Consider the following 12,637-nt stretch of genomic DNA (forward strand, 5'->3'; position numbering starts at 1 on the left):
TATGTTATTTCTAGAAATTCTGCTATTTCAGTTCTTTATTGTTATGTCTGGCTTGCCTATCAAGTGTGTTAGGCGCCATCACGACGGGTTGGGATTTCGGGTCGTGACAAGTTGGAATCAGAGCCCTAGGTTCATAGGTATTGCAAGTCTTGAGCAAGTTTAGTAGAGTCTTGCGGATCGGTACGGAGACGTGTGTACTTATCTTTGAGAGGCTACCGATTTGTTAGGAAACTTCACTTTCTTGCTTTCTTGTCATGCAGATTTGTTATTTCCAAAGTTTGAAACTAGACTATTCTATTCTCTCATAGATGGTGAGGATACATGCGACCGGATCAAGCAGACGGCTACTAGTACCACCAGTTAGGGCCGCGAGAGGCTGATGCCGCGGTAGAGGCCGAGGTGTGGCTCGTACTACAACCAGAGAAGAACCTATTGAGCCACCACCTGCTCTAGCTAAGGAGTAGGCACCAGATGTTATTAAGCAGTGGGACCAACTCAGGCACCTGTAGTGACCATTGTTATTCCTTTCCTTCAAGAGGCCTTAGCCCAGGTTTTGACTGTGTGCACTAGCCTGGCTCAGGCGGTTTTGGTTTTAGTTGCACCAACCACTTCATAGGCCAGGGGAGGTGACCAAACTCCTGCGGCATGTACTCCAGAGTAGCTAGATAAAGGACTCTAGATGCCGGGTGTATTTTTAGTTCAGTCAGTTTCTACTGATTGGGTCGAGGTTGGTCTAACTCTGAGTGATGAAGAGTAGAGGAGATTGGAGCGATTTGGAAGGATTAAGACTCCAAAGTTTAGTGGAGCAGAGTTAGAGGATGCTCAGGATTTTATAGATCAGTGTCAGAGAATTCTTCACACATTAGATATTTTTGACATCGGTCGGGTTACATTTACTACTTTTAGCTGATATGGGGAGATACAGATGGTGGCAAACTTATGAGTTAAGTAGTCCAGCCGATATAGCGCCATTTACATGGCATGAGTTCTTAGTTCTCTTATTAGATAAGCTTGTCCCACATACTCGTAGAGAGGAGATGCATAGGGAGTTTGAGTAGCTACGCCAGAGAGATATGACTATGATGCGGTACGAGATGGGATTTGCAAATTTGGTCCGTCATGCTATATGGTTAGTTCCCACTGAGAGGGAGAAGATTTTTGTGTTTCAGTATAGCTTGAGAGGCTGAGATAGGTGCTAGGTTCCACCAGGTGGTCGAGATTGCTAGACGCTTAGAGTTGGTTCGTAGGCAGAAGCATGAGGAGTGAGAGGTCAAGAGGCCTTGTAGTTTGGTCGGTTTTAGTAGTGCCTCATATGGAGGCCAGTCCTATTATAGCAGAGGTCGTTGTTCTAGACCCATTCAACTAGCTTTCCATGTTCCTCGTGGTTCTTCAGTTAGCCGCATTTCCTATAGTGCACACCTAGCTCAGTCATCATTCAATGTATTGTCAGCATAGAGTTCTTATCGTGCTCCATCTGCCAGGTTTCTACTGGTAGTTCTTTGGGCTATCAAGGTATGTAGCCTTTCAGGAGGGGTTGCTATTAATGCGAAGATTTGAGTAATCTCAAGATAGATTGCCCAAGACTTTTGAGTAGGGTTCCATATCAAAGCTCTTAGCCTATGACTTCAGCACGAGCATCTATACCACCCGCAAAACTAGCTTGGGGTGGCGCTCAGTCAACTCGAGGCCACCCTAAAGGGGGGGGGGGGTCGATCAGGTGGTGGTCAGGCCCGTTGCTTCACATTTCTAGCCGGGACAGAGGTAGTGCTTCCGATGTCGTGATCAAAAGTATTACTTTAGTGTGCCACAGAGATGCTTCGGTATTATTTGATCCTTGTCTACTGATTCATATGTGTCATCATACTTTGCTAGTTATTTGGATATGCCACGTGATTCTTTAGTTATGCCCGTTCGTGTAGCTACACCGGCGGGTGATTCTATTATGGTGGATCGTGTGTATCGGTCGTGTATGGTGACTATTGGGGGATTAGAGACTAGAGTTGATCTTTTACTACTTAGCATGGTTGATTTTAACGTGATTTTAGACATGGATTGGTTGTCACCATATCATGCTATTTTGGATTGTCACGCTAAAACCGTGACATTGGCAATGCCTGGGTGTCCTAGGGTTGAGTAGAGAAGTTCCTTGAATTTTGTTCTTAGTAGAGAAATTTCATATTTGAAGGTTTAACGGATGGTTGAGAAGGAATGTTTGGCATATTTGGCCTTTGTGAGGGATGTTAGTGCTAATACTCCTATCATTGAGTCAGTTCTAGTAGTGAAAGTCTTCCTAGATATGTTTCCTGTAGACCTGTCGGGCATACCACCATTGATTTTGGTATTGATCTTGTGTCGGGAACTCAGCCCATCTCTATTCCTCTGTATCGTATGGCACTAGAAAAGTTAAAAGAATTGAAGGAACAACTTCAGGAAATACTTGATAAGCGATTCATCAGGATTAGTGTGTCGCCTTGGGGCGCACCTGTTCTATTTGTGAAGAAGAAGTATGGTACTACGAGAATGTGCATTGATTACCAGCAGTTGAACAAAATTAACATTAAGAACAAGTATCCTTTACACACATTAATAACTTATTTTCCCAGCTTCAAGGTGCGAGGGTGTTTTCAAAGATTGATTTGAGGTCAGGGTATCATCAGTTGAATATTTGGGATTATGATATTTTGAAGATGGCATTTAGCACCGGCTATGGGCATTATGAGTTCCTTGTGATGACTTTTGGGCTGACCAATGCCCTAAAAGCCTTTATGTACTTGATGAACATTGTATTCGAACTATATCTTGATTCATTCGTCATTGTGTTCATTAACGACACATTGGTATACTCGCGCAGCCAGGAGGATCATGAGTAGCACTAAGGATTGTACTCCAGACTTTGAGGGAGAAGAAACTATATGCTAAATTCTCTAAGTGTGAGTTTTGGCTTGACTCAGTGGCATTCTTAGGTCATGTGGTGTCTAGTAAGGGGATCAAGGTAGATTTGAAGAAGATTAAGGTAGTTTAGAGTTGGCCTATGCTGTCTTCAGCTATAGAGATTTGGAGCTTATTATCGCCATTTTATGGAAGGTTTTTCATTCGTTGTTACACCTTTGATAGGTTGACCCAGAAGGGTGCCCCATTCAGGTGGTCTGATGAGCGTGAGGAAACCTTTCAGAAGCTCAAAACTGCTTTGACCACAACTCCAGTTCTAGTTTTGCCATCAGCATCAGGTTCATAAATAGTCTATTATAAAGCTTTGCGGGTTGGCATCGTGTGTGTATTAATGTAGGAGGGTAGGTGATTGCTTATATTTCGCATCAACTGATGCCCCATGAGAAGAATTATCTCATTCATGATTTAGAGTTGGTAGCCATTGTTCACGCATTTAGGATTTGAAGGCACTATCTCTACGGTGTGTCTTGTGAGGTATTCACAGATAATTAGAGTCTAAAACACTTATTTAAGCAAAAGGCTCTAAACTTGAGGCAGCAGAGGTGGTTAGAGTTGTTAAAAGACTATGATATCACCATATTGTATCATCTAGGGAAGGCCAATGTGGTGGCTGATGCCTTGAGTAGAAATGCTATGAGTATGGGTAGCCTCACATATATTCCACCTGGTGAGAGACTGCTACCATTGGATGTTTAGGCTTTGGCTAATCAATTCGTGAAGTTAGATGTTTCGGAGCCTAGCTGGGTTCTTGTTTGCATGGTTTCTCGGTCTTCTTTGTATGAGCACATCAGAGCGTGACAATATGACGACCCCATTTTGCTTGTCCTTAAGGAAACGATGCAGGTCGATGATGCCAAGGAGGTTTCTATTGGAGATGATGGGGGTGTTGTAGATGTATGATCGGATTTGTATGCCCAATATGGATATGTAACGTGAGTGGATTCTTGAGGAGGTCCACCATTTGCAATACTCCATTCATCCGGGTATCGATAAGATGTATCAGGATTTGAAGCAATACTATTGGTGGAGAAGAATGAAGAAATATATAGTAGAGTTTGTAGCTCGGTATTTGAACTGTTAGCGGGTGAAGTACGAGCACCAAAGGCGGGGCGGTTTGCTTTAGAGACTTGAGATTCCTGAGTTGAGGTGGGAGCGTATTATCATGGATTTCGTTGTTGGATTCCCATGGACTTTGAAGAAATTCGATGCAGTGTGGGTTATTGTGGATAGACTAACCAAGTCTTCGCACTTCATTCCGATTGTGACTACCTATTCTTCAAAGCAATTGTCTTAGATCTCTATCTGTGAGATTATTCGTCTTCATGGTGTGCCGGTGTCCATTATCTCTAATTGAGGCACACGGTTCAAATCACATTTCTGGAGAGATGTGTAGCATGAGTTAGGTACATGGGTTGAGTTGAGTACGACATTCCACCCCTAGATAGACGGGCAATCCGAGCGCACCATTCAGATCTTGGAGGATATGCTTCGCACCTACGTTATGGATTTTGGTGGTTCATGGGATAAGTTCTTGCTGCTTGCAGAGTTTGCCTAAAACCAATCGAGTATCCATATGGCTCCTTATGAGGCTTTATATGGGAAGCTATTTCGTTCTCTAATTGGTTGGTTTGAGCCAGGAAAAACTAGGTTGTTGGGCACTGATTTGGTCTAGGATGCCTTGGAAAAAGTCAAGTTGATTCAGGATCGACTTCGTACAACATAGTCTAGGAGTTATGTTGATCAGAAGGTTCGTGATATTGCATACATGGTGGGTGAGAAGGTGTTGCTCAAAGTTTCACCCATGAAGGGTGTGATGAGGTTCAGGAAGAAGGGCAAGAAGAGCTTGGTATATTGGTCCTTTTCACTTGCTTGAGAGAGTGGGAGAGGTGGCTTATAGATTTGCATTACAACCTAGTCTATCAGGTGTTCACCCAGTGTTTCATGTTTCTATGCTCCAGAAGTATTATTGTGACCCGTCACATATTTTAGACTTCGACACGGTACAACTGGATGGGAATTTGACTTATAATGTGGATCCGATGGCCATTTTGGATCGACACGTTCGGAAGTTGAGATCGAAGAACATATCATCAGTGAAGGTTCGTTGGAGAGGCTGACCAATCGAGGAGGCTACTTGGGAGGACGAGCGGGAGATGCATTCAAGGACGAATGTTTGTTTAAGAGGAGGAGAATGTGACGACCCGAGTGATCATTTTGGGTATTATAGTCCCGTTTCCCTATTTATTGCCTCTTCTATGTCCATTTATGGTTTTGTGACTTGCTGGGGTAGTTGGTTAGGTTTCAGGGATATTTCAGAGTGAAGTGAGATACTTAGTCCCATGGTTGGAAGCTTAAATTGAAAGAGTTAACCGAAGTTTTACTTTAGTGTAGACGATTCTGGAATGGAGTTTTGTTCGTTCCGACAGCTTTGTATGGTATTTTGGACTTAGGTGTGTATCCAGATGTTTATTTAGAGGTCCGTAGGTTGGTTTGAGACTTTTTGGCAAAACTTGAAAAGTTGAAGGTTTGGAAGGTTGAGAGATTTGAAAGAGAGTTGACTTTGTAGATATCGGGGTCGAATTTTAGTTCCGGGAGTTGGAATAGGTCAGTTGTGTCATTTATGACATGTGTGCAAAATTTGAGCTCATTCGGAATTGGTTTGATATGATCCAGCATTAGTTTTAGAAGTTGGAAGTTCATTAGGCTTGAATCGATGTGCGATTCATGGTTTTGGGGTTGTTTGATGTGATTTGAGGCTTTGAGCGAGTTCGTATTATATTTTAGGACTTGTTGATATGTTTAGATAGGGTTTTGGGGACCATGTGTATGATTCGGATGGATGGAAGAACATGTTTGCACTTAGGGAGATGGCTAAAATTTCTGCTACCTGATGCAATTGTACCTACGATGGTTTTGCCGCAGGTGCGAGGCTGCAGAAGCGACGGCTTAAGCGCATATATGGAGGAAGGCTAGAAGAAGGGAGATCATAGATGTAAAAATGTTTCCACAGAAGCAAAGTCGATTCTGCATTGAGGTAAGCGCTGAAACGGAGTAACTACAGGTGCGGGAGTTTCTCCGCAGGAGCGGATACGCATATGCGGGAGACCGACAGTAGAAGCGGTTGGTTGGAATTTAAGTGTTTCTCGTAGATGTGCATTCTGACTGCAGTAGCGTACTATTGGGGCAGAAGTGGGATCACTGGGCAACTTATTAAAATCGAAGGGTTTGAGGTTTTTCTCATTTGGAGAGTTTTGAGACTCGGCTAAGGGCAATTTTTTATAGGGTTTTTGCTACAATTGAAAAGGTAAGTTGTGAGGACCCAAAAGGTCGTTGTGAGTATTAGCCCTTATTTTTGGGTTCCAAGACATCTGCTAGCTTCGTTTTATATTTCTTGGTTTGCTACATGGTCCGTGTCACTTTTTGAAAAAGCTTTTATGTGAAAATTTGAAGAAAACAAGATTTTTGGCTTTAGCAACAACTTAAGTTGACCACGATCAACATTTTTGTGAAAAGAACTCTGATCAATGTTTTGACGATTCCGGAAGGTCCGTATCGTGATTTTTGACTTTGACGTATATCACGAACCAAAATGATAGACCGCGACGGGCACCCAGTACCTTACTCAACCGAGTACCTACGTAACATATCTTTCGTACAATACTATCATAGGTAAATGAGCCAGAGAGACTGTCGTGAGATAAGTAGAATAAAACATGGGGAAAATACTCGACATTGGACGACCCAACATGTAATCCAAACTCAAACATATGATGTACGGGCCTATAAGGCCTACATGATCCTTTATATACTCAAAACATAGGCCGGAAAATCCATACAAACATTCGTATACATGACATCTGTCTACAAGCCTCTAAGAGTACGCACTTAACATAAAGTTCGGGACAGAGCCCCGCCATACCAAACAATACGAGTCTAAATGATACTGACCAAACAAGCAACTCCGGAGCAAATGGAGCGCACTAACATCTTTTGCTAAGCTGATAGCCTACTTGGAGGACTTTCGACCTGTCTATCAGGACCTGCGGGCATGAAACGCGGCATCCCCAGGCAAAAGGGACGTCAGTATGAATAATGTACCGAGTATGTAAGGGACATAAATAAGTACATAAAAGACATGGAAGAAATATAGAATAAATGACTCAACCTGTAAGTTTGGATAACTTTGTAAATCATGAAATACTTATAGTGTCATGCATATGCATATGAATATCATGTCTTGCATAGGTACATGTATTCGTAACATCATCAAGCCTCTAAGGGCATCCCATCATATCATCTCAACCACTATGGGCAAAATCATTAACGTATACCACTAATCAGGTGGTGGTGCGTATATAACGCCATAACCTTTCCCATATCCCATATATATATAATGTTATCTGGTCATGGGTCAATGTGCATGTATAAATGCATGAAATGTATATGAAATACATTAATAAAAATCTCTTCGTACATTATAAGACCATTATGCCTCCGATTAATATCATGAAATAAACTTTACCAACTTACGTATTTTTGAGACCCATGAACAAATGATAGAATAATATGACACATGGGAAAATAAATAAATAAATAAATATATATATATATATATATATATATATATATATATATATATATATATATATATATATGAATAGAGTAATTTATGGAAGTTGTGCATTTGCTCGTTTAGTTTGTATCGTATGGATCATGCCAAATAGAAAGAATGGATAGCCTTAACATACCTGAGTCGATTCTCTTGACAATCATTTAACATACGATAATTGCGACAAAACACGGAATAAGTCGTATGAAAATCTTGAAGCAATCACGTTGCTATGCAAAGAAAATCTTGGCCAAAACCTTTCCTTAAGAACTTAGCAACAACATTGCTATTTGGAAAGTGAATTAACGTTGCTATTTCCTTGGATTTGAAAGTCTTTGAATTGTAAGGTTTCTATGTGCTTGGCTGAAAATTTCCTTGAGAGATTAGGATTCAACGTTACATGAAATGACAAGTTTGGATTAGAAACCAAACTTGGATTTGGAAAGTAAATTAACGTTGCTATTTCCTTGGATTAGAAAGTCTTTGAATTGTAAAATTTCTATGTGCTTGGCTGAAAATCTCCTTGAGAGATTAGGATTTAAAGTTACATGAAATGACAAGTTTGGTTGAAAATATTCCTTAAGAGATTATAATTGAATTATGAAGGTTATCTCTAATATTTTGGTAGGTCCCACATGCTAGTGACTAAGCCACACAAACTACTTACATGTGCCACCTTTCATTCCTAATATAAGAGTGACAAATCTTGGAATGGGGTTGCCACGTTGGTCTTATCTTGGTCTTATCCAAGATTATTAATTATCCACTAATTTATATTAACATGCTAATTCTCCCATTAACCAATAATCCACATAATTAAGAATTATCTCAAATTACTTATAATACTACTCATTTTAAACATACCTTATATACCTTAATATCATGGCCATGTGATACCTTGTATGGTACAAGTTCATAAATACTGGGTATTTTAGCTCGGGCCGTATTTTATCCCAAAATGTCAAACTTCGATGAAAATTCATTTTTTTATTTGCTTACCCTCTCACCTTCACGAATTTGCTCATCACTTGTTTGAAATAGCATAATGCTTATAATCTCAAAATAATCTCATTCCCGAACTTACGACGAAACTTCAACTTACGAAAATGCGGGATGTAATAACTCATTTCCAAGATTTCTTCAATTTACTTATGGCGTACTTTTACGTACGAAAATATGGGGTGTAACATTATTCTCCCCTTTGGAATATTCGTCCTCGAATGTTGACTGATGTACTTATCATTCTCATAACTCAAAGCTCTTGCGAATACTTTAATACTCTTTTTGTATTTAGGCAACTATTTTTTAAATAAATCTCTCACACCATGGTCTGTGGTCGAAATTCTTCCAATCTCGTAACTTTTGCTACCTTGTGTCATGCAGCCTGTACGACTTTTTTCTTGTATGTGCGCCTTTGCGATTCTTCTCTCCTCTTACCTCCAGCTTATAGCCAATATCTAAGCCTCACTTTGTAAGCATATACAGAGCTTGATAAGATGTCCCTCTGGGCATCTATAGGTATACTAAAGTTCTTCGGTCGGTACTTTGTCGAACTTGCGAATATTGCTATATCTCATTTTTTACGTTGTTACTTTTATCCATCCATTGTTGATTTACCTCAATGTTGATCTTCAATCTACCACTTATATCTTGAAACTTCTCACGTAAAACATTGTTACTAGGGCTTATGTTTCATCGAGGAATATTCGAAGTGATTCTCCTGATCCACTTAGCGGCGATACTGAGCTTTCTATAACTTAGAGAAACCATCAACTCTCTTGTTTTCATGGACTTAATCCTAAGGACTTTATCCATTCTCATTAGCTTCTCACTTGCCCTTTCTTATCCTTACTCCTGTCTTCCTAAAACGTTGTCGCTTTACCATACTTTAGCTTGCGGCCTACACATATTCATTTATACTACTCACAACCTTCCTTCAACTTTCTTGCATCATAGATTTCCTTGTGTTATTTTGGAACATCAAGCGAGACATCACATCGTCTCTAATTCTGCTTTACTGTCTCAACTAGATCCTTTGGTACCTAGAAACCATAGGCTGGAAGATATGCCACTGACGACGCCGCTATCATTCCTGGATACTGAATCCCAACGCTTCTAGCCCTTTATCTAAAGTATAGATTATTCACAACCTTCTGCACCTGAGTATCTCGTACGTTATTAACCTTTACCTTACTTACCTTAAAATCTCGCATCACACCTTTTATTTCTTTCATGACCTCCCTTCCACATAGGTATACTTCAAATCCACGACTTGAACTTCTATTATAATACTTGCACCTCTTTACATGATTCGGTGAGAGCTTCACACTGACTTCTTATGAGGCTGGTACTCTTTTAACTGGATTTATCATAGAGCCGTTATAAAATATGGCTACTGTCCTATCTCTATTGCACCTCTGATATTAAGAGTGATTCTGCAATATTCTCAATCATGATGTCTATAACTTCATGGGTCCAATAAGCAGAATCCTAATTTATTTAGTTGATGTAAATCTTTAGTTTCCTCTTCCTTCTAATCGGCCTTTATGTAGGCTTAAGCTATCTTCCGATCTGTGGCTCATGGTATTAGTTATTACTTTAGCCCTTCATGGATGCTATGGAATATCCATGATTCAATCTTCTAATAATTCAATCCTTTGTCTATGACCTGGACCCAATTCCTTTTTTTAACTTATACCAGAGTCTTCTATGGCTGATCATTAATCGGATAATTCCTTTCGTTCCATCTCAGCTTTCTTCAAACATAAGCAATTTCTTTTCCTAGTCTTTTTCTAATTTGTTGCGTGCATACTTAGCTTATCTTAGTTCCCACGCATGCCGGAATTTTTGTGTAACTTATATCGTCTCGAATATTACTTTTGATATTCTTTTTATTCCCTGTTCATTAGTCACGGTAGGTGCCACTTTCTTTTGGAGTGCATATAATTTTGCAGGGAGACTATTTTTACATGACCATTTCTCCTTCAATTTACCATATTTAGGTTGAAGCCTTCTTTCTTATTTCCTTAGTTAGTCTTTCATTGTAGTACTTAGGGATGACCCTTCGCCTCTTGTAAGTTACGAGCTTATTTCATCGTATACTTGACAGAATTTTTGATGTCTTTCCTCGCTTATAATTATCCTTAGTTACTTACCTCCACGCCCTTGTGTTTATAGGGTTACTTCTGAACTGATATTTTGACTGTCTTCCCAATGGCACTATCTTTTACTTCCATAGCACTCATACAGTATCTTTAACTACCCCAACTAATACCTAAATATTTCTCAAGGTTATAGTGTCATATCTGCGAGATTGAATTCCCCATGTTGGGGTTCATTCTGTTTATCTTGCATGATCTATTGATTTGTCTGTATCCTCTTGTCTAGCCATAACTATGATCTTCCTGAATCAACTACTAACTATTCGTTGTCCCATTCTCATATCTATATTCTGTGTAAACTCTCTTGGGTTATTTCTTTATCTTAACTTATCTCTCGCACTAGCTCCTTATGTCTCAATAACATCTCGGGTAGGAACCCTTACTTCCTCTCATTGACGTCGTGTTTGCATAATGTTCTGCAATCGTAGCATATACGTATGAGCTGAATAAATGTAATTTCATTTCTTTTTCGTGTTTACCGCATTCTTCCTTTACCATTTCATGATTACTAAAACCACTTAATTCTGACTTCATACCACATCATTCCATATTCCCCCCTTTAGGGGAGTACTAAGATTTGTAGCTATGACGATCTACCTATAGATGTTTTATCTCTTTATCTTTGGCTTCTTCTCACATCATCAATGACCCTTACTCGCCTTGTGGTAATCCTTCTATACCAAGGATAACAAAATTCCTTACTCATGAGGGATGCACCTAGTGTAACTGGCACACATAGTTCCTTAAGCTTAACTTTGCTCACATTGCTTGCTTTAAGGAAGCGTCTTCCTGAATGAGCATTCTCTGAATTTTTCATGAATCTTCTTCTATTGTCCATTCTATTATCGCCGGAACAAAATCTAAAATTCTCATGATGTCGACCATTATCAAACTACTCAGTCCCTAATTCATGTTTAGTTTATCTTGTTCACCAATCCATACTGATTTCTTTTACTCCGGGGTCTAACTTTTCCTTCTAGTAATCACGTTAGAGTCAAAAACTTATTTCTCGAAATGAGGATGTGACTTTATGACCTATACTCTTTTGTTGTCTCAAGGCCTGTCACCTCTCGTCTTTTCATTCACTTGAAGACTATGTAATACTATCATCTTTTTGGACCTACCGTCATCATCCATGTATCACATCTTAATCTTAATGCTTCATTAGCTTTCTTCTTATTTCCTACTATATTTCTGTCTATCACTTTATTCTGAAAACTTCAACAAGATATTCTTTTGCTTTTAGCTCCCTTTTGCTCTATCCACTGGCTCTTCGGGTTGCCTAGCATTACCTCCCTACTAGGGATGGGAGCCATACTAAGATAATATTTATCCCTTCCAGGCTTCCAGTGCCTATCTTTGTAGCACTCATATCTTGCTGTACTATTTTAGAGTGCACCATCTAGGTGTCTCACACGGAGGTCTATTGGCACCATTGTAATATCCTTCGGGAATGTCAACTAACGCAAACCATCCATCCACCATTTTGGGTTACTCTAACCCCAGTCGGATCCCGATATCCGTCCTTCTCTTATACTACTTCTGCTAGCTTCCATGGGGTATAAATGAGATGGGTATGGCCAATTGTACATACCTCTGTTACAATTAAAGGTAACTTAAAATGCTTGTATTTCTCTGCTTGAATTGTAAATCATGATAATCTTCACTCACTGGGTACCTCGTACCCCTTCTTCACTTTGCTTCTTTTACTTGATGAAGTTTGTATCTAGCTTCTGAATCTCTCATTGCCTTTCACCATATGGGTGGATAGATAATCTTGCCTTAAGGCTTCTTATCAAAAAGCTTATACATCTTAGTACACATATGATCTGCTATACCTCATATTTATCCATCATAAGCATGATGCAAAAATCGAGTTCCTCTAAGTCAACTCTTCCACAACTATATCTCTTACCAA

The sequence above is a fragment of the Nicotiana sylvestris genome, chromosome 4 (assembly GCF_000393655.2).
Source record: "Nicotiana sylvestris chromosome 4, ASM39365v2, whole genome shotgun sequence".
In the NCBI taxonomy this organism is placed as follows: domain Eukaryota; kingdom Viridiplantae; phylum Streptophyta; class Magnoliopsida; order Solanales; family Solanaceae; genus Nicotiana; species Nicotiana sylvestris.